Here is a 25,301-nt window from a genome sequence, read left to right on the forward strand (position 1 = left end):
TCCGGCTATACTTCCCACAAAATGTTCAGTCAAACACTGCTAGCTGTACTTAGGGTAAAATAACCATTTTACCCTTGACCAGGTCAAAGTCCAAGTCAAAGTCAACTTCCAGTTGACCCAACTCACCGAGTTGGCTTGCCAACTCGTCGAGTCCCTACCCATTCGATTGTCGTTAATCCCATCTCTACTCGTCGAGTTAGGCATTGACTCGACGAGTTCTCCTTCTAACTGATGTTCAAAAGTCCTTCATCCTACTCGCCGAGTTGCATGAACAACTCGTCGAGTTCATCTTCATCCGATGAACAATCTATGCTGCGACTCGCTGAGTTGTATGAACAACTCGCCGAGTCTGTTCTTGAGGTAAGAAGATTGCCTTGGACTCTCTAAGTCAGGGCATTGACTCGCCGAGTCCCTCCATGGATGAGTCTGGCTTCCGACTCACTGAGTCCACCCGTGACTCACAACTCCACTCAGCAAACACGAAAAAAGGGGAAAACTCGGGGACTCGCGACTCGACTCGCCGAGTCCGATGAACGACTCGGTGAGTCTTTCACATGTAATTACCATATACTCGATTCTGCTTGAATCCAACTCATACCATACATAGATCTGGGCTCTTAGGGTAGGTTTTACACGTAAAGTTTCCAACTTTACGTGTATACATGCATAGGATGGGGATTTAAGGCTTGATAAAGGCTAAAATGGTAGATCTAGGACATTCAAGCGATTTACCACCATAAAGGCCATGGATGTGAGCTTCTGGAGCTCAAACCTGCCTAGATCTAGAGGTTAATCAACTCATTACAATCCCTAATCCATAATCAAGCTTGGAAATGGTTCAAGAAGGACTTTAATGGTGCTCTAAGGGACTTTAAGCATAAAAATTGAAGGAAACTGAGTTATACCTTAATGAATCTCTAAAATAACACCAAGATATCGGGCCGCCTTCTTCTCCTCTTGATCTACTCTCCTTCTTCTCTCAAAATCTTCAAGAAATCACACCAAAACACTTCAATCTCACAAGAAAAGGGGGTTAGGTCGATATAAGGAGCTCTGAGGGTGAAGGAGTCGGGCTTGGGGTGCAAACCATTGAAATTAGGGTTTCACCCAAACAGCGGGGACTCGCCGAGTCTAGAATGTGGACTCGTCGAGTCACCAACTTTAACGTGCTCAATATCCCGACTCTACTCGGCGAGTCGGGCCTACAACTCGCCGAGTCCAAGGCTAAAAATGAAAATTACTTAGATAGGTCATACGTACCAGGAACCAGGTGCTACAGATCGGTAGCCGATTGTAGACTTTGACTTGTTTCTACCAGTAGCCACGAGAGAATCAGAGGGGCGATAGTGAGAATTGGAGAGGCAGTGAGTTATCAGAGTTTGTTATTCGAGGAGTGAATAACATGGTGATCTCTTGAGAGAGCAGTCTGGCAATGGGACATGCCACTAGAGTTTCCAAATTCTAGAAAGTCAGAAGGGTATCGTAGCAGCAGAGGGGTCAGTTTTATTCCGGATTTGGGAGTCCCTTTTTGGATTCAGGTGTCCATGGAGAAATATATCAATGTGATATGAGATCCTTTCAGTGGTGCTTTCCGGGTTATTGGGTTCGATCTATGTGTGGTTGAGGAGCGATTTCGAGGGCAAAATCTAATTCAAGTGGAGGAGAATTGTAACATCCGTAATTTCAGGTATATTATTGTGTCTTTGAATTTTTGAAATTTATGGATGGACTTGACGAGTTGGGGGTCCAACTCGCTGAGTAGGGTCGATTTGCCGCGTGGGAATTAATGAGTGGACTCGACGAGTCAGGGAGCTGACTCACCAAGTAGGTGCTAGGAAGAGAAACCCTAATTTCCTGGGGTTGGGGCCTATATAAGGTAACTTATGCCCCCATTTCCGTCTCACCAGTTACCCTACACCCCTGAGAGAAAACCCTAACCTCCATTGGAGCTAGAAAGTGAGTGGGGAGATAAGTTGGTGGTTTTTTGGTGCATTCTTTGAAGGAGAATTGAAGAGTATATAGGTTGGGGCAAGAGGAAGCTTGAGATCCATAGGTTCAGCAGTGTTTGCTTGAGGTAAATATGCTGACTTGCTCCTTTTCTAGGGAGATCTTGAAATGAGAGTTTTTCTAGGGTTTTCTTCCATTGCTTAGAGTCTTTGAGTCTTTTTTGTATGATTTGAGGTTGAAACCTCATATCTAAAGTGTGGAGGGTCTTGAGAGCCCAAAGACCTGAACTTTATTGAGTTAGAGACAAGATTTTAAGCACCTAACTCTTTGTTAGACTTTGTAATGGCATTTTGGGCATATATGCCATGCATGAACGTAAAGGTCGAGACTTACGCAACTTTTGTGCATTTAAGGGCTAGATATAGAGTCTAGTTTGGTTGATCTAGGCTTGGACATCTGAATGAGAAATTAGATCGAAGGGACTCACTGAGTCCATGAGCTGACTCGACGAGTCGGTGAGGGTTTGTCCCGATGAGCTTGAGTGTGCAATAACTCGGCGAGTTGGGATCAACTCGACGAGTTGAGATGGACCTTTTGAGACTTCTGAGGAAACGAGGGTACTCGACGAGTCGCAATAGTGCACTCGACGAGTCGGGTTAAACATGCATTGTTGACTCGAGTTCGACTTCTGTTGACTTTAGGGATGGTCAACATGAGTAATGGAGACCATGGAAGGGTAAAATGGTCTTTTACCCAATTCAAGAGTTAGAGAGAGAGAAGAATAACATTTGGTTACTTAGATTCGAGAATCGAGTATTAATTAGAGATATTTACCCTATGTGATAGGCAGTGGCTAGTTCGAGATTCGAGATCGAGGATAATTGCTTGCTGCTTGCAAGGTGAGTCTCCTCACTATACTTACCATGTGTGGTATGGTTATGCACACAAGATTTCTTATGTGCTTAACTGTGTATTGTGATATTCTGCATTATGTCTTTGTGATTTATGTTGAGTATTATTATTATGAGCTTCCTGAGTTAGGACCGGAGGGTCCACCTGAGTATAGGACCGTAGGGTCCCACTGAGACACATTGACCGGAGGGTCTTACAGTGATATAGCCTTGAGTGGCTAATGATCTATGTGTGTGGTATTTTGGGGAACTCACTAAGCTTCGTGCGTACCGTGTTATGTGTTATGTGTTTTAGTTTTTTCTCAGGATCGCGAGAAGGGACCGACTTGATTGTACCCACCAGTGAAAGAGTTATGTTTTTGAGGATCCTGGGTTTTAATCACATAATTATGGAGTTGTGAATTATAAATTAAATAAATGAGATTTTTGTGAAATGTGTTATGAGAAATATGTGATTTTAAATGAAAATTTTGTTTTGAAAATTTACGGTGTTACATTTGTGGTGGACCTGACCAGTGCACAACAATTTGTTCTAGTTCCCCTAGTCCTTCACTTGACTCACATCTATATGTGAACAAGGAATTAGTCTTACTTTCCCAAAGATGAAAGTTCTCATTCATCATACAATACAAGTTGCATGGTTCCAAGTTTCCGTCCAACTGAAACTTTGGTGATGAGAATCTTTCTTTATTTGGTAAATTTAGACACTACCAGAAACGAATGAATCAAATACATATTGCTAAAAAAAGAAACACACAAACATCAATTTTCACAAATGCCATTGCAAGGAAATATAAAATAAGATAAAATCAAAATTTTTCTTTATTTATAAAATGCGGAAAACTTGTCCTTACAATGCAAGTATATTTGAAAACTATGTTTCTAAATATTCCTAAGCAATCTATCATAACTCCTAAGCAGCAGCTCAAAATTTTGATCATCGAATCATGTGATCAAAATACATATCTTCACAATCAGACTCAGCCTGCTCTGTCTTTAAGCTTCCTTTCTCTTCTTCGGTCCTACAAAACATCAAAATGTAATCTCATCACATCATGTATTAAGAATCTTCAGTTAGGAACTTAATAGAGTTAGATAGTGGACTTACCTAAAGCAGAGTCATACACTTTGACTTTACCATCCTTGTGATCTTTCAGGTAGATACGGTGGCTTCGCATCCAATGCCCCTTCTCTTGGCAGTAGAAACAAACAGACTCTTTTGGAATGGCACACAGGACAATCTCAGACTTAGCCTTTCTCTTTTCCATTTGGTCAAATGGTTTGACCATGGCTGATCCCTTTCCATTGGGAATAGAAGACTTTTCTGGACTTCCAATGTGTCCATTGTCAATGTCCATGGAAGTTTGGGAAGTAGATCTTCCAATCAAATTTGATTTACTAGTGCACTAAATCATTTCTGATTCAACAGCAATCAGCAAATAGGAAAGATCGATAAGGGTCACGTCGTCGTTTGTCATATAGTAATCTTTAATGAACTCACTATATGACTCGGGAAGTGATTGAAGAACCATGTCAATAGCCAACTTCCTTGAGACAGTGACACCCAACATTCCCATCTTGTCAATGTGTGACTTCATCTTCAAGACGTGTGCACACACAAACTTTCCATCTTTGTGTTTGCTAGCCAATAGGGCTTGAGTGACCTTGAACTTTTCAAGTCGACGAACATGTGGGTCTGGGAGAATTATTGGAGGAGGTGGAGGAAGTGAATCATGATTTCCATTTCCACGATCCAATCATGGGACATCATCTTCATGAGGAAATCTTTTTCCAAACGATTCGGGAAGACCATAGTTGTCAGAACTAGACATATACAAGGGAGAAATTCAAGTTTAGTTGATTAAATCCTTAATATAACACCCAAATGAAATATTAAGGCTAGCACCCAACACAATAATTGACAATTTGAAAGTGGGATGCCATAATCCAATTGCAAACTATTATTTGGTAGGTAAATGACGATTTACCAATTCCACCACGAAAATGAAATTTTAATCGAATTAAGTTTTAAATGAAACTCCTAGATCTTTTGAGATTCATTGAACTTTTCAATGGCATGTTTAATCTCAATTATTCCCTTCAAGTTCGTGACTGGGATACCGAGGATCACAAACAAGGTGTGAATAACCATGCAAATTAGTTTGGTACTCTTGAAGTCATTTATCACCTAATCAATGTGCCGGTTAACCACACACGCTCCATCAATCTATGACAAACTACGAGCTACCTATTGCCATCCTTCATTAGTCCCATATTAGTGTGCCGGTTAACCACACACGCTCCACTAACGATCAATAAGGTGCAATGTGCAATTTCATGGATTAGCACCAAATTCACATTTTTCCGAAGTAACTAAGATTGGGAATTTATAAAACATTTAGTTACTTTGTATTTCATTATACTTTTAATGGAAATTTGTGTCCTATCCTACCTGTTCGGCTAACGACCCTCAACTAGTCAAGAGTGCGGTGTGTGAGAGTGGACACTCATTCAATCGCCATTTGATAGACAATTTTCTTAAACAACCATTATAGACCAACTTCGTGAATGAGGCCTATTAACAGTAAGACTGACCTTTTACTTATACATATATAATACCTTAAACTTTTAATTTATATAGTATAAGGGTGTATTTTACACATTTAAAATACTTGATGGTTTAATCTATTAATAAATTATATTCTTAATTTAATTAAACTTAAACCATGTTATTATAGATTTAATAATACTCTCTTAATTAATCTTTTAATTAATTATTAATAAAGCCATAATTGTTCCTTCTAGTTGTGTCCATTTAAATTTCTAAATTTAAATTATGAATCCAAAAGGATGTATTTTAAACATTTAGAATACTAGGGTTTTAGAATTTGATATTTCACAAAAGAGACTTTTCAAATTCCAAAACTTGAGGGCAAGTTTTGTAACTCTTCAAAACCTTTTGAATTCCAAAACTTGATGACAAGTTTTGTAACTCTTTTAATACCTTTTCAATTCCAAAAATAGATGACAAGTTTTGTAACTCTTCAAAACATTTAGATCAAATTTTAAACTAATAAAATAATCATTTTATCTTTTACTAATTTGATCTAATACAACTGCATATAGCAAGACAAATCCAAATCAAATAATACAAATAATTAGTTTATCATATAAACTAGTAATTATTTTAAAAGTTGACAATTTATCTTTAGTTGGATGGGGTTAATCACTACCATATTAGAAAAGTTAGATTTTATGATATAAAACAGTCCATGGTAATGATCCTAATCTAATTCTGGCCAAAAACCCGAAAATCTGCCAACAGACTGTCCAACTCGTCGAGCCAGGCAATGGACTCGTTGAGTTCCATTATGGACTTGTCGAGTTCAGCTTGGGAGAAGCAAATTTCCATTTTCTTCAACTTTGAACAATTAACCAATGCATCTATATAGTAGAAAACACTCATGGCTCTGATACCACTGTTGGGTTTTATGTACTATAACACTCCTAAGGTGCACATACAACCCTAATGCTTTGGATCTAAGTTTTATCTAGTTATACAAGAAAAATTTTCATTTTTCCAAAGCATGAAGACTAACTAGCATACAACATTGAAACTTGAAACATAAAAACTAGTCAGATGAATACCTCTTTGTTGTAGCTTGTAGAACTTGGCCTTTCGAGAGCTTAGCACCTCAAATGTTATGCCTCTAATGTGTCACAAACACCATGAACAAATGGAGAATAATGAGAGAGAGAGAGAGAGAGGCTAGGAGACACACAAAAAATTAGCTACCATTCTCTTAGAACTCTTGGGGTGCCGATTTTGGAGCTAAAGGGTTACACTTATAGTGTGGAATTCCTAGGGTTCCAACTTGTAAACCCTAATTCATTTCCTTGGGCTTTTAATCTAATAACTCATTTGATAGACTTATGGACTAACACTTCATGGACTCTCACATAAACTTAGTCCATCACTAACCAATCATGAATCATTGTCCCAAGCTATATGTATCACTGATTTACATAATCAGTCCCTATTAATTTAATTAGTCTCTTTTGATCACTAAATTAATTCAAATTTAATTCTTGATCAACACCAACTGAATAATATGATTTCTCAATTTAAATATTATACTTGTAATATATTAATAAATCACAGATAACCACTTTCTCAAATATCCATCCTATCAAATTGTTTTGGTGAAGGCAACCTAAAAGGACCATGCTACTATTGGGTCAAGTACATACCAATTATAGTCATGGGCTTAGAGACCTAATCCAACAACTCTAACCAGCATACCACTATTGTTGCATCCTAACACATAAGGATATGAATATCTAATAGCTCAATAACTAGCCTATTGGTATTCTAACCAGCATACCACTACTACTAGATCCTAACACACAAGGATACAAATATATCTAATAGCTCAATAACTAGCCTATCGGTACTCTAACCAACATACAACTACTATTGCATCCTAACTCACAAAGGATATGAATATATAGTAATGTCCCAAAAATTAGAACCAAAATTTTTATTTTTTGTAATAATAAAACCATCAACATAACATTGTTTATAGCAAACCGTAAAGGAAATCGTAGTATATCAACAATCATCCAAAAATACATCAAAGTCAAGTAGAGCAGAAAATCATGATGTATGCATTGCAATCATCCCAAGCTCTTCCCCTTCGAACCTGTAGTACCTGAAACATAAACTGAAAATCGTAAGCACAAAGCTTAGTGAGTTCCCCAAAATACTGCATACCATACATATACATTAATTCAATGATGTACCAGGTCTATTTCACCCTGGGTCTATTTCACCCGATTCCATTTCAACTCATATGTCAACACATGATTGTACCGAGTTTATTTCACCCCCGAGTCTATTTCAACTGAATCGGTATTTTTCAACCGTGCGGGTTAATTTCACCCCACATACATATAGCAAACATGCATAACATAGGAGTCACAAAGACTACAAGCACATACAATCCCTAGTGTCATATAGTATAATGAGCAAACTCACCTCGATCTGTTGCTAAGCAAATAGATGCTCGGGCTACTAAACCGAAGAATCCCCATACTAACCAAACAAATACAAATTTAGTTAATAATTAGGTCATAAACCATAATCAGGACTTTAATTTACTAACCCCGATTTCTAAGGTAAAAGACCATTTTACCCTTCCCCTTAATTGGCCTAATTAACCGTGGCCCAAATCGAAAAACACCCGAAGCCCAAAAATAGCCCAAATCCATAAAGGATTATTGCCTAACAATGACCCGACTCAATAAAACTTTTTGTGTAATAAGAGCCCAAAACCTAGAGTCCAAAAGTGGCTCAAAACCAGAACCCCAAAATGCCCCCCCCCCCTGATGAGTACGCTTAGCGTACTACTTGGGTACGCCCAACATACAGCTCTGTGACCAAGCACTTATGGGGCCTCAACTGCTTACGCTGGAGTACACCCGATGTATGCCCCCTGCTTGCCAAAACTTCATTAAGCACTTAATACTTTATGTCCAAACTTCCATCTTGCAGATCCAGACCGTGGGGAATGTCTTAAACAACAAAGTTACCAAATTGATGCCTTTGTATGGCTTATAGGGACTCAAACCCTAGATGTAGCGTTCTACTTTCACCAAATGAGAATTAACCCATACATAGTTGATCTACAACCATCAATATGCAAACTTTATGGACTAAGGACTTTAGAAACATCAAGAGTAGTAACTCAAAACTCCTGGAGTGACATTTATGTTGGGTTTTGAGCAATCTAACACTTCCTAAGTGTGCATGCAACCCTAATAAACCTTGGATCTATGTTTTTCTAAATACATGCAAAATAATAATTTTCCAAGGTTCATAACCTATCTAACATGACATGGGGTACTTTTAAACATAAAAGAATTAGATGAGATTACATACCTTTTGATGATGAGTTCAATTCCTAAGGAGTTTGAGGGCCAAGCACCAATAGTGTGAATGCCTCAAATGGAATCACAAATCACCACAAACTCTTGGAAAACTTTGAGAGAGTGTATACACACTATAATTTCGGTCACACACAAACACACACACTCTAGTGACACTAGTCACACTAGTGGCTATTTCATGCAACATAAGCATGTTTATATAGTGTACATGATTAGGGTGAAACCCTAATAACCCATGTCTTTTCCTTTCCAAGGATCCATGGGTTAAAAGCTCCATGGATCATCCATGGAATTCCATATAAGCCTAGCCCATTAACAAATGAGTGTTAGCCCACACTATACAAAACCAATAGCCCACAATCTAATTAGTCTTCCTTTTAATCTCTAAATTAATTCATAATTAATTTAAGACTAAGACTAAATAAATAACATGACTTCATATTAATATATTATAACTTATAATATATTAATAAACATATGTGTATAACTCTCATAAAATTATCCATAAATAGTTTGGATGAAATGCAACCCAAATGGATCATGCCGGGTCGGGTCAAGTATATACCAAATAAGTTATGGACTTAGACACCTTATCCAACAGACTCCCACTTGGATAAGTCTAATAACTATATTTGCGTATGTTACTTCAGGAACCAACCAGCAATCGTAGCTCTCGAAAACTCCGTTGAACTATGAAGCGCCATTTTAGATAAGTGATCATATAATCCTCTGTTCTCATGATATCAGCCGGACAAATACATGGAACAACGTCGTACTTATTGTCCAGCAGTTTGTTTCCCGATTTCCGATTTGTTTGACAAAGAACTTAATCGAACACATCAATTTAGTTCTGACCGGCCGGTACATAGGTCACAACAAAATCATCGAGGGGCCCAGATATCGCTTCTATTTCTAGAAGGAACATATAAACTTTGACTCATATGCTTGTTCTACTGCTTGTTGAATTGTACACAAAGGCACGTTTTATAACATCAAGTTACTGATGCGTTTACGTGCAATCAATGCACAACCAACTCATAGGGAACAACTCATATCTCTAGGTTTGAAGATTTATAAGATAGTACCGTCTCACGATCACTCGAGATAAATTCCATGAAGTGATACAAGTGAGCGTGGGTTTAATCCAATACTCATAACTTATGAGCACTCATGAATGTTGTAGCAACCATTGCTATGACTAAACCCATTTAGCCATCTACAAACCCGATTCATGACAGTCTTGATTCATACCTACTTCCAACATATGAACGACTGTGGAGTGTTTAAATAACTTAGTCATTCGGAAAGAATAACCTAGCTATTTTGGAAGTCAAAACATGCAAAGTGAAACACAATAATAATCGAATCCAATATGGTCTCAGAACCCTTTTGAATATAAATAGAACCACCTTTTATTTATCACCATATTGATTACACATTATTCATTGTATAATGTTTCAAACGATCAACTTAAGACTTGAATAAAAACAACAGTCGTCCCAAGCTCCTAGCATGTACACTTTGTTTTTCTAATCAACAGTTATGCCATACTCCAAGTATGCACACTGTGTTTGTCTATGATCCTTACATTGTGATGTAGATCAATTGAACATGATTCCATCGATACTCATTTCACAATCCCAAATCCTTATTGTAAATGTGAGAATCCCCAATTCCTATCATTTACCAAAAAATTTGTTAGATTTTAAACTTTTATGCAATGTTCCTCTTGTAATGATTATGCGCAAAGTCACCAAAACCTTGTCACCAGTCATTACAGAGTATTCCAAAGAAGGTCAACCTCTATGGAACGGAAGTCTCATATTCAAAGTACATTGCTTTGAACATCCTTCTTGCATTAAGGTTTTCTAATCTTACATAGATTGAATAACTTCCACCTATGGAGACATTTCCATAGTCCCATTTTGACTATCACTTCCGAACAAGAGTTACTTCTTTTCAGAACATGTCAATACGGTCCTTTCCGACAACTTACATCATACTTCCAACTGTCCCTGAGCAACCAATCTTTGGTGAACCTCAGATTTGTCCTTGACAATTGCTTAATCACTTTAGTCATATCCAGTTCTAGACTTTTCCCTTCTCAATGCCTTAAGCATTTGGAAAATTTAGAAAAGATGAATATTATATCACATGAAATCGATCCTACATCCGAAGCATATGGGACACGATTCATGATGTCTCACATAAAGACATGATACTAGACCAGTCTCTTGCTACAATGTTTTTTATTTGCCATGTTTTCAAAATTTAACTATGAAGAGGGATGCCGTAGTCATAATTGAATTTTGAGAACGCAATATATATAGAATTTCCTTAAGTCAAACCATTCAGACATAAAATTCATATATATGTCCTTGACTAAAGATGATTAAAATCTCAATCTAAGCTTTTAGAATTGAAATGAAGTATAATTTCCTCTCCCTTAATTATAGCAAAACAACTTTTCAACCCCTGCAACTTCACGAATTGAAACTTTGTTTTCTATAATTAACATTGCTAACTTGCAACACTAAACGTAATAATCATGCTCCCACTAACATGATGATTATCAGCATAACACTTATGCTCCCACTAGCTCTGACATATTTCTAGAAATTTGCTGGACTTCTGAAATTTAGATTCATACACCCTTTCTTAGATAGCTCACATGTGTGTCTAAACAATTTTCAGAACTATGAAAAGGGATGTCGTAATCATAGTCTCAATTGCTTAGGCATTTGTCATTTCTCACAAGTCCATGTTAGTGTGCCGATTAACCACACGCGCTCCACTAACGACTTTTGAAAATGCAAATAACACAATTGATATCTACGCAAAATCTACTTAGTGAAAGCGTTTCCTCACCATCATTTTCATGAATCGGAGAGAAACCTTATGACACTTAGATTTTATAGTGTATGAGTTCCTATCCATGTGAATTTGTCAAAACCATAATCACAAGATAAGGTTAGTGACAAATTCAGCCTTACATGGATTAAACTTGTTCAGTCTTAGTTTCTTGTCACCTTGGTAGCACAAGGCCCACCAATGCTTCCAAGTTGAACTCTGATAACTCACATGCAAATCCAACTTATTTGAAGTAGGTATAGAAATAAGAATTATGTCAACACGATAGGTTGCAAACCTTAAGTCGTGTGCTAGTGATAAATTACAGGTTTTACTCTTGATTAAATCTTGAAACTCTTTCAGGATCTTTAAGGCTCCCACTGTCCCCTTGACATATAAGTTTCCCTAGTCAAGAACCATTCCTTGCCAAAACAAATATTCAAGGGACAATGCGGATTCTTATCAAGACTAACACTTCACACAATTGGTCTTAGTTGGTCTTTGTCTCATCCAAGACATCACAACTTACCAATCTCAAATGTACAAGAGTAGAAAACATTTTACTCTTACATTTGACTAGTGTTAATAAATCTTCCTTTATGTCACTCAAAGTTACAATCTTGGAGTATGACTCTAAGAATTGTTTTGGAACGAAGTATGACTCATCATCTTGATTTTAACCAATCCAACAATTCATGACCTCTCTTCTTAGCCATAACAATGCACTAAGACGTCCTTAGAGTATGAATTTGTGATATGGTTTCATAATCATTAAGATGATCATGAAATACGATACTAAAGTACTCTCCCATCCTTTCAGATTTGAGAAACTTTTATCTTTCTGCCTAATTTGATTCTTCTCATTTGTTTTGTCATACATTGTAACCTTTCCCGTGTTACAGAATTATACTTAACCTTATAAGTATAATCATATTTACTAATCTTTAGTAAATCATGACAAATCAATCTTTGTGGTGGACCTTGACCAGCGCACACCCAGTGTACCTAATTCCTTAGTCCTTCAATTGACTCACATATACATGTGATCAAAGAATTAGTCTTAATTTTCAAAGATGAAAATTCTCATTCATCATACAATACAACTTGTATGATTCCAAGTTTCTGTCCAATTGAAACTTGGGTGATGAAAAACTTTCTTCATTTGGTAAATTCAGACACTACCACAAATGAAAGAATCAAATCCACTTTCCAATATTGCTATTACTGGAAACATACAAGCAACAATTTTCCACAGATGCCATTGTAAGGATATTTTTAAAATAAATAAAATTAAAACCCTTTTTTCCTTTTATTTTAAAACTTTGCGGAAAAACTTATCCTTACAATCCACATGAAAACCTTGTTGTTATCTATTCATAAGCAATATATTATAACTCTTAAGCAACAGCTCAAAATTCTGGTTACCGAACCATGCGATCGAAACCCACCTTCGCAATCAGAATCAACATATACTTACTTTAAGCTTCCTATCTTTTCTTTGATTCTTAAAAACATCAGCATGTGAAGCATTCACATTATGTAATAGGAATCTCCAAATAGAAACTTAATAGAGTTAGTCAGTGGACTTTACCCGAAGTAGAGTCAAACCTCATGACTTGATCAACCTTATGACCTTTCAGGTGAATAGGGCAGCTTCGCAACCAATGCCCCTTCCTTTGGCAACAAAAACACATGGACCCTTTGGTAATGACACATGAGACTATCTCAGACTTAGCCTTTCTCTTTACCATTTGGTCAACCGAGTTGACTATGGCCGATCCCTTTCCATTGGGAAGAGAAATCTTTTTCTAGATATCTAATGCTACCATTGTCAATGTCCATTCAACACTTGGGAAGTTGTTCTTTTACTCAAATTTGCTTTACTGGTGTTCCAAATCACTGTTGATTCCACAACACCAAGCAAATAGATAACATCATTAAGGGTCATGTCATAGTCTGCCTCATAGTAGTCCCAAAGAGACTCACTATGTTACTAAGAAAGTGATTGAACATCCAACTTTCATGAGACTTTGACACCCAACTCTCCCGGCTTGTCAATATGTGACTTTATCTCCAAGATGTGATCACACATAGACTATGCTTGCCAACAGGGATTGAGTGACTTTAAACTTTTCAAGAACTTGTGGGTGAGGGATAATAATTGGAGAAGGTGGAGGAAGTGAAGCATGATGTTGAGGGAAACCATCTTCAAGAGATTTGGGAAGATCATAGTTGTCTGAACCAGACATCTATAATGGGAGAAAATCAAGTTAGTTGATTCAAAGTCCTTAATATAACACCCAATATGAAATATTAAGGCTAGGACCCAACACAATATTTTATAATTTGGAAGAGGGATGCCGTAATCCAAGCTATAAAATATTTGAAGGAAGGCGAATGACGATTCACCAATTTCCACCATGAAAAACGAAATAATTTATTAGGTTTTTAATTAGATTTGAAATTCCTAGATCTTTTGAGATTCATTGAACTTTTCGATGGCATGTTTCAATCTCGAGTGTTCCCTCTCAAATTTTGTGACTGGGATGCCGAGGATCACAAAACAAGGTGTGAATAACCATACCAATTCACTTGGTACCCTTAATATTATCACCTAATCAATGTGCCGGTTAACCACACACGCTCCATTGATCTATGACAAACATTAAGTCACCCTTCGTGATCCTTACTAGTCCAAGTTAGTGTGCCGATTAACCACACACGCTCCACCAACGACTTGGTAAGGTACAAAGTGTGAATTCCATGGGCTAGCACCAAATTCACATTTTTCCTAAAGTAACTAAGATTGGGAATTAAATAAAAAATATTTAGTTACTTTATAATATTCATTATACTTTTAATGAGGATTTAAAGTCATTGTCCTACCCGTTCGGCTAACGACCCTCCACCGATCAAGCAAGCGGTGGGTGAGAGTGGACACCCATTAAGTCGCCATTTTATAGGCAACAACCTTATACCCACCTTATAGACCGACTTCGTGAATGAGGCCTACTAACGGTAAAACGACTTGTCCTTATACATATATATATATATATATATATATATAATTAACCATTAATGTTATAAATAGTATAAGTGTTGAATTTTAACTTTTAAAAATCTAAGTGTTGGAATTAAAGTTTATTAAAGTGTGTGAAACTTTTCCAAATTCCAAAACTTGAGGGCAAGTTTTGAAACTATTCAAAACTAATTAATTCCATGATTTATGTGTTTAAAGTAGTTTTAATCCAAAAACTCTTCAAGTTCCATAACTTGAGGACAAGTTATGGAAGACTTTAAACTAATAAAAGAATTACTTTTCTTTATTTTATAACTTATGGAATTAATTAAGGTTACACTTTATTTATTTATTTATTAATGAAGTTACTCTTGAACCTCCATAACTTAAGGACAAGACTCTTCATCTTTTGTAACCATCCAAAACTTTTCATTTCATAACTTATGAATTAAAGGTTCATAAAAATGAAGACTCTTCATTTTCATGTAACTTATGTGTTTTAAGTGTGTGTTAAAGAAAAGTGACCTTTGGATATCCATAACTTGAGGACAAATTATGGACTCCATTAAAGCACATAAATGATCAAGAATTAATTCTAAACAATTCAGCAAATAATTCCTATCATCTTCTAAATTCATAAGAACATGAACATGATCATCAAAATTTCAAGAATTATATGAACACATAAAAAACATGGAATTTTGATATATGCTATTGTAAATGGATTAGAACAACCATTACACCAACTAAAACAATTTTTAAAACACCAAAACAGTTTAGGGTAATGTTTCTAGTCCATTTCCAGCAGCAAAAGTCGAAATTCTGCATTCTGATCATTCTACTCGCCGAGTGCACGAACCTACTCGCCGAGTAGGATGAATTTTGCCTTGAACTTGGCGAGTCCATCAGCCAGACAGCAACAATTTCAACTTTTTTCACTATTTTGCATCAAGTATCAAACAAGCAAGCCTAGTCTCTGATACCACTGTTGGGTTTTGAGCAATCTAACACTTCCTAAGTGTGCATGCAACCCTAATAAACCTTGGATCTATGTTTGTCTAAATACATGCAAAATAATAATTTTCCAAGGTTCATAACCTATCTAACATGGCATGGGGTACTTTTAAACATAAAAGAATTAGATGAGATTACATGCCTTTTGATGATGAGTTCAATTCCTAAGGAGTTTGAAGGCCAAGCACCAATAGTGTGAATGCCTCAAATGGAATCACAAATCACCACAAACTCTTGGAAAACTTTGAGATAGTGTATACACACTATAATTTCGGCCACACACAAACACACACACTCTAGTCACACTAGTGGCTATTTCATGCAACATAAGCATGTTTATATAGTGTACATGATTAGGGTGAAACCCTAATAACCCATGTCTTTTCCTTTCCAAGGATCCATGGGTTAAAAGCTCCATGGATCATCCATGGACTTCCATATAAGCCTAGCCCATTAACAAATGAGTGTTAGCCCACACTATATAAAACCAATAGCCCACAATCTAATTAGTCTTCCTTTTAATCTCTAAATTAATTCATAATTAATTTAAGACTAAGACTAATTAAATAACATGACTTCATATTAATATATAATAACTTATAATATATTAATAAACATATGTGTATAACTCTCATAAAATTATCCATAAATAGTTTGGATGAAATGCAACCCAAATGGACCATGCCGGGTCGGGTCAAGTATATACCAAATAAGTTATGGACTTAGACACCTTATCCAACAATTTATTCACTAAAACACATTCATGCGACCAAAATATGTCCAAAACTCCACTAGATCTAGATCTAAGCGCAAAATAACCATGGTTAAGACTTTATACCTCTATGAAGCTGAGGAAGGTGAGTAAACTCTAGATCTAGAAGCACCAACTTGATCATTTCTCCGTCACCAAGCTTCTTCTTATTCTTCAAGATTCACCAAAAACCCACCAAAATACATACACACACAAGGATCAAATCTCTCTAAAATGGGTTAGGGTTTCGAAATGAGGCTTAAAGGGGCAATGGAGGCTGATAATGAGAGAACCTTGGGGCATAAGGTTGTTTAAATAGAGTCCAAACCCTAAAAATTATGGTTTGACTACTGACGACGTACTCCCAGTGTACTCACCACAACCTCCAAATTTTCAATTAATGCCATAAGGGAACAATTTTACAAACAATTTTGATTCCAAGGGTCAAAATGTAAAAATACATTGAATCAAGTGTTACAATTCTCTCACACTTGAATTAGACTTCGTCCTCGAAGTCCGCTGTCGCAAATAACTACAGATAATACTACTCCATCTCATCCTCAGGCTCCCACATCCATTATGAACCCTTTCGGTGTTACCATTGCACCTTCACGAGATCCACAACCTTGTTTTGCAATGTCTTTGTCCTCCTATCAAGGATAGCCACTAGTCTCTCTATATAATTCAGGCGGTCATCCACATGAATGTCCTCCAATGGAACTACTGTGGAATCGTCAACCAAGCATTTCCGCAACTAGGAAACATCAAATCTGTTGTGAATCTGATTGAGTTCCTCGGGTAGATCCTAATGACACACAACCTTGCCCACTCGGGCTAAAACCCTAAAAGGACCAATGTACATGGGACCCAACTTACTCCGTTTCCTTAATCGGATGACACCTTTCCAAGGTTAAAACTTAATGAGTACCGTGTCCCCAACTTGGAACTCTAAGTCTGACTGACGTCTATCGGCATAGCTCTTTTGTTGACTCTAAGTCTGACCGACGTCCAAGGTAACAACTTAACGAGTACCGTGTCCCCAACTTGGAAATTTAAGTCTGACCGACGACTATTAGTATAGCTCTTTTATTGACTCTATGCTATCTGATGTCTGCCACGAACCTGCTGAATTAGTTTCTTCGTTTTGAGTACCATCTTCGTACTCCCCATATGTGACAACCCGAAATTTTCATTTGTTCAAACTTTAAAGTCAAGAACTTAAATTAAAAGTCAATTACATTCCTAATAATTGTTAGCCAATTTAAAGTCCATTTGAGTGTTTTTAGTATTTATTCTTCAAACGAACGGATGAAAGGAAGTACCGTCTCGAGCCTTGAAGTTGCAAAACCGCACATACCACCTTAATAAGGATTTCATGGTCAAACTTTTAGAGTTTGGGCTGTAAACTCCCTAGTGTCCGTGAACTCATGCCTTAGGCATGATTTTACTCCCCAAACTCCTCACTTTTCACTTCCATTCTCAAGAACACCCTCTATTCTCTCTCAACTATCATCCCGTCTTTCACCCGATCTCCCAAAAATGTAAGTGTTTCTCGACTTGATTTTTTGTTATAACATAACACCTAGTGTTTATACATCATTTCATCCATTCAATTTTGTGTTTTACTTAGATCTTCAAAACACCAAGAAAATACACTAGTGTTCTTGGACCTTAAACCCCAAATCAAGCTTTTATCTTGTAAGTACACTTTCCCTAGCTTCTTGGGTGCTTAATATGAACTTGATAACACTTGAAAATCATCAAATAACACAAGAACAAAGGATTTTACTGCCAAGGATGTTCTTGGGCCGTAAACCCCTTTTTAAGTGGTAAAATGGACATTAGTCCCTTCCTAAGCCTTGGATGCCAACCTTGAACCTTCCTAGAAGTGTTTAAGACCTTAAACAACAATCAAAACATGTCCCTAAGAGAGTTTACAGCCTTGAACACATAAGAATATGGTCATTTGGCCGTAAACTCCACAAGGTGGTCTTATTATGCCCCTAATGCTTTCCTAAGGCTTAGACTTGATCATTTGATGCCCAATAATGACTTGTAAGACCTCAAAACATAATTTGGCACTTAGTACCATGAGTTTACGGCCCTAAACTCATGGGGAAATGGTCATGGGCTGTAAACACCATAAAGGGGTGGTTCATGGGCCATAAACTCCAATGTCATGTCATACAACCCTTAGGTGCAACCCTTTGGTACCTATAGCAATTGAATCAAAGTGTTTCCATGACCTAGGGTGTCTTAACTTGATTTATTAGTTATTAATTGACTAATTAGATTACATATATGTTTATTATATGATAACTAGGGCCATTGTGTGTGTTCAAGTCCTCACTTGACACCTAGCACCTTGTCCGGCACTTCCGAACAAACCACTCACTTCAGGTGAGTGCATACCCCTTAATTAACCTTTTAAATGTGTTTAAATGTTTATAAATGCTTTATGGGGGGGGGGCGGAATACAAGTTGAATCATGCTAGTTATTATATCAATCACATGTGATTAATAACTAACATGCAAATGGATTTACTATACGTTAACTGTTTTACCAAACATATTTCTTCAAATGTTTTTCTTAAACGTTTTTATATGTTTAAAACTCTTTATTAAACTGTTTATTATACAATGTATGTTTCATTTCAAACTCTTTTACAATTGTGTTTCAAACAAATGTTTCTTTATACTTAAACTGTTTTATCAAACAGATACTTTCAAACCGTTTTATAAACTGACATCAAGTCGATCTTTTCTTAGATATTAATCTTTTTCAAAGGTTTTACAAAACTTCTTTTATGCTTTTATATTATCAAATTCATGCCCATATATGTATAGTTATATAAGTAATGTTTAAAGGACTTAGGAAGGCTAACTCACTCTATTTCCTTTTCCTCGTTGGGATGTGGCTATGGGTCATCCGTCCGAATTTCGTCTAAATATTAGTTATATATCATGTATACATATGTAGACATAAAAGTTTTCCTCAGTCAGTTCAATACCTTTGGGTAGCAAAGGCATACTTCAGGTTATACGCGTACATTGTTAGTAACTATTATAGGTATAGTTAGGAGATACTACTTATCATTCCAAGTACAAGGAATCACACAAGAGTCAGTTCATTCATGAGTCTATACTAATATATAGATATGCTTACATGATTACGCTTACATATATACGCTTACATGAACAAGCTTACATGATTACGCTTACATATATACGTTTACATAGATACGCTTACATGAATACCCTTAAATCAGTACGTTTACATGAATACGGTTACATGAGTATGTTTACATAGATACGCTTACATGAGTACGTTTACATAGATACGCTTACATGAGTACGTTTACAAATACGATAATAGAACAGACATAACTAGGTGCTATAGCATGGAACGATTCTAGGATCTAACTATACTAATGAATCACTAATGCATTATGATAGTTAGATTGGGTATACATGATCATAGTAAAGTGGATGTTCATGGCTTGCAATTATGCAAGGGTCACATGTGGGTCCCAAAATTTCTTTGACATGGGAGCGTCTAGCCTGGGATCTAGCCATCACAATATGCATTAACCCTCAATTAAGGCAAAATAGTACAAAATTAGTCACTTATTACAAATACTACAGTACTTACGACAATTACAAAAGGATATAAAACTCCAGTCAATATATAACTAATACCTTTACTATGTGTCATATTCACATAATCAATGAGGTAGGTTAGATAATAATAATAATAGTCGTACAATCGGGTCTTGGTAGAAGGCTACTTTCAAAACAGTCGGGTCTTGGTAGAACGCTACTTTCAAAACAGTCGGGTCTTGGTAGAAGGCTACTTTTACAACAGTCGGGTCTTGGTAGAAGACTACTTTCAAAACAGTTAGGTCTTGGTAGAAGATTTCTTTTATACTAATAGGAATCATAGGGATTTCTAGGGGTTTTCAAACATTTTCAACTACTTACAAACATTTTCATACTTATACGGACTTTCTTTTAAAACAATTTCAAGTCTTTCATTACAAGTTTTACAAATCAAAGACACATTAATACTTATGAATTCACCAGCCTTTTTGCTGATACTCGTTTTCAAAATAACTTGTATTCTCAAGTCACAAATAGACAGGTACGACGACCAGGTTTTGTGAAGACGGAGCAGTCAAGACTCCTCTTTTTTATTTTGATTATTCATTATGTTGTCTTATACTATGAAAGAACACACTTGTAATTAAATTATACCGTTAATGCAATGGATGATGTTGTTGCTTGTTTACTACTTTACATTGTTGTGATACATTACATGACGTCCTCCGCCCCAGAACATTTCCATCGTACTTGGTTTTGGGGTGTGACACCATAACCCGCTGACCTACCTTACCCCAACATATCGAAGTCCTACACTTCCTCCCATAGAACATCTCAAAATGAGGTCGATCAATGCTAGTGTGATAACTATTGTTATACGAAAACTCTACAAAAGGGATATATATATATATATATATATATATATATATATATATATATATATATATATATATATATATATATATATCCCAACTCCCGTAAAAATCTAGTACACATGCTCGAAGCATGTCCTCCAATGTTCGGATGGTCCACTCGCTCTGGCCATCAGTCTGCGGGTGGAAAGTCATGCCGAAATGTAGATGAGTGCCCAACTCCTTAGGAAATCTCTTTAAAAACCTGGAAGTAAACCGAACATCCCTATCATAAACCACCAAAACTGGAACCCCATGCCATGCCACAACCTCCTGAATGTAGATGTCAACCAACTTCTTAACCGAAAGACTCTCTTGGATCAGAATAAAGTGTGCGTCTTGGTCATCAATCCGTAATGACCAATATCAAATCCAGTCTGCACGCTGTCCGAGGTAACTATTGTTGGGTTTTGAGCAATCTAACACTTCCTAAGTGTGCATGCAACCCTAATAAACCTTGGATCTATGTTTGTCTAAATACATGCAAAATAATAATTTTCCAAGGTTTATAACCTATCTAACATGGCATGGGGAACATTTCAACATAAAAGAGTTAGAAGAGATTACATACCTTTGTTGTGTTGGGTTCTTAGGAGTTTGAGGGCCAAGCACCAATAGTGTGAATGCCTCAAATGGAATCACAAACACCACAAACTCTTGGAAAACTTTGAGAGAGTATACACACTCTTGTATTTTCGGCCACACACATGCACACACACACTAGAACACTAGCTTTCTCTTAGGCTATCTTAGGCTCTCTTTCATGCTCCATAAGCATGCTTATATAGTATGCATGGTTAGGGTGAAACCCTAATAACCCATGTCTTTTCCTATTCCAAGGATCCATGGGTTAAAAGCTCCATGGATCATCCATGGACTTCCACATAAGCCTAGCCCATTAACAAATGAGTATTAGCCCACACTATATAAAACAAATAGCCCATAATTTAATTAGTATTCCTTTTAATCTCTAAATTAATCCATAATTAATTTAAGACTAAAACTAATTAAATAACGTAACTTCATATTAATATATTATAACTCATAATATATTAATAAACATATGTGTATAACTCTCATAAAATTATCCATAATAGTTTGGATGAGATGCAACCCAAATGGACCATGCCGGTCGGGTCAAGTATATACCAAATAAGTTATGGACTTAGACACCTTATCCAACAGACTCCCACTTGGATAAGTCTAATAACTATATTTGCCTATAACTTCAGGAACCAACCAACAATCGTAGCTCTCGAAAACTCCCTCGAACAATGAAGACTCTGTCGAACTATGAAGCGCCATTTTAGATAAGTGATCACATAATCCTCTGTTCTCATGATATCAGCCGGACAAACACATGGAACTATGTCTTGCTTATTGTCTAGCAGTTGTTTCTCGATTATCCGATTTGTTTGACGAAGAACTTCACTGAACACATCGGTTTAGTTCTGACCAGGCCTGGTATATGGGTCAACACAAAATCATCGAGGGGCCCGGATATCGCTTCTATTTCTAGAAGGAACAGATAAACTTCGACTGATATGCTTGTTCTACTACTTATTGAATTGTACACAAAGGCACGTTTTATAACATCAAGTTACTGATGCGTTTACGTGCAATCAATGCACAACCAACTCATAGGTAACAACTCATATCTCTAGGTTTAAAGATTTATATGATGTTATCGTCTCACGATCACTCGAGATAAATTCCATGAAGTGATACAAGTGAGCGTGGGTTTATACCAATACTCATAACTTATGAGTACTCATGAATGTTGCAGCAACCATTGCCATGCCTAAACACCTTTAAGGCATCTACAAACCCAATTCATGACAATCTTGATTCATACCTACTTCCGACGTATGATCGATTGTGGAGGTTTGAACAAATTAATTATTCTGGAAGTCAAAACATGCAAAACTGAAACAATAGTAAATAATTGACAATGATAGTAACACTTTACTCATAAATAAATCACAAATTTTATTCATCATCAAACGTCGATTACATTTTACAAGTTTCAGGAAAACTTATCTAATCTGTAAAACTAATATCGTCCCTCAGCCCGATGCGTCTCGCATGCTGAAAATGCTTAACCCTCGTCAGTCCCTTCGTAAGGGGATCTGCAGGATTCTCATCTGACGATATCCTCCTTGTCACAAGGAGTCCTTCTTCAATCTTGTGTCTTATGAAGTGATATTTTCTGTCAATGTGTCGGGATCTGCCATGATCTCTTGGTTCCTTGGCTAAGGTAACCGCACTATTGTTGTCACAGAAAATCTCTATAGGTTCCTTAATAGCTGGTACAACTCCAAGGTCTCCGATGAAGTTCTTTAGCCATATCGCCTCCTTCGCTGCTTCACTCGCTGCTATATACTCTGATTCACAAGTCGAATCAGCCACCGTCTCCTGCTTGGAACTCTTCCAAGAAATTGCCCCTCCATTTAAGGTAAAGATCCAGCCCGACTGAGAGCGGAAATTATCCCTATCAGTCTAAAAACCAGCATCACTATACCCTAATATTCTCAAGTCATCACTGCCACCAAGGGTAAGGACCCAATCCTTAGTCCTCCGCAGGTACTTGAGAATGTTCTTTACCGCGGTCCAATGAGCCTTGCCAGGGTTCCCCTGATACCTGCTGACCATGCTCAAAGCAAATGCCACATCAGGACGGGTACAAGTCATAGCATACATGATCGAGCCAACTGCGGAAGCATATGGTAATTGGCTCATCTCAGCTATCTCAGCCTCTGTACTCGGACTCTGAGTCTTACTCAGTTTGGTATTGCTTTGGATCGGTAAATCTCCTTTCTTGGAATTCTCCATGTTGAACCTTTTCAACACCTTATCCAAGTAGATACTCTGACTAAGTCCAATTAGTCTTCTACTCCTTTCTCTTAATATCCTTATCCCTAGGATATAGGTAGCCTCCCCTAGGTCCTTCATAGCAAAGCACTTCCCAAGCCAGGACTTAACCTCCTGCAAGGTTGGGATGTCATTTCCTATGAGTAGTATGTCATCCACATACAGTACCAAGAAGCTAACTATACTCCCACTAGCTCTGACATACACGCAAGACTCATCTTCGCTTCTCAAGAAGCCAAACTCTTTTACCTTCTCATCAAAACAAAGATTCCAGCTACGAGATGCTTGTTTTAATCCATAAATGGATTTCTTAAGCTTGCATACTCTATTAGGGTGCTCTGCATTGACAAAACCCTCTGGCTGATTCATGTACACATCCTCAGCCAACTTTCCATTAAGGAAAGCGGTTTTGACATCCATTTGCCATATTTCATAATCATGAAATGCTGCAATGGCGAACATAACCCTAATAGACTTAATCTTGGCCACCGGCGAGAAGGTTTCATCATAATCAATACCTTGAGTTTGAGTAAAACCCTTCGCAACCAGTCGAGCCTTATAAGTATGCACTTTTCCTTCCATGTCGGTCTTCTTTTTGAAGATCCATTTGCACCCGACTGTTTTACGGCCTGGTACATTATCAACCAAGTTCCAAACTTGATTGTCATACATGGACTGTATCTCGCTGTCCATAGCCTCCTTCCATTTAGCAGACTCCGGGCCTGCCATGGCTTCCTTAACACTGCTAGGTTCATCCAAATTTACTAGTGTACTATCACTAATAAACGTATCACCTTCCGTAGTAATATGAAAACCATAATAAAACGAAGGTGTGTTCCTAACCCGTGTGGAACGTCTCGGAGGTACAGACTCGTCAGCTGGATCAACAGGAGTTTCTACCTCAGGTTGATTGCTAGTGTCTGAGGTTCCTTCACCAATTGATTCTTGAATTTCTTCAAGATCAATCTGCCTCCCACTGTCTCCTTGGCTTATAAATTCTTTCTCGCGAAAGATCCCTCTTCGTGCTACAAAGACCACATTCTCACTGGGTCTGTAGAAAAGGTAACCGAAGGATTTCTGTGGGTAGCCGATGAAAATACACCTTTCACTTCGGGGTTCAAGCTTATCATGAGTTTCACGCCTCACGAAGGCTTCGCAACCCCAAATTTTGATGTGGTCCAAATTGGGAACCTTCCCAGTCCACATTTCATGAGGTGTTTTGGTAACCTTCTTTGTAGGGACTAGATTAAGGATATGGGCGGCAGTCTCTAAGGCATACCCCCAAAAAGAGATTGGTAACGAAACTCGACTCATCATAGAGCGAACCATGTCCAACAAGGTACGATTACGCCTCTCAGCTACACCATTCAGCTGTGGTGTCCTGGGAGGATTCAATTGTGAGACAATCCCACACTCCTTAAGATAGTCAAGGAACTCGGTACTAAGATACTCACCACCTCGATCGGATCGAAGCATCT

The sequence above is a fragment of the Lactuca sativa genome, chromosome 1 (genome assembly GCF_002870075.4).
Source record: "Lactuca sativa cultivar Salinas chromosome 1, Lsat_Salinas_v11, whole genome shotgun sequence".
In the NCBI taxonomy this organism is placed as follows: domain Eukaryota; kingdom Viridiplantae; phylum Streptophyta; class Magnoliopsida; order Asterales; family Asteraceae; genus Lactuca; species Lactuca sativa.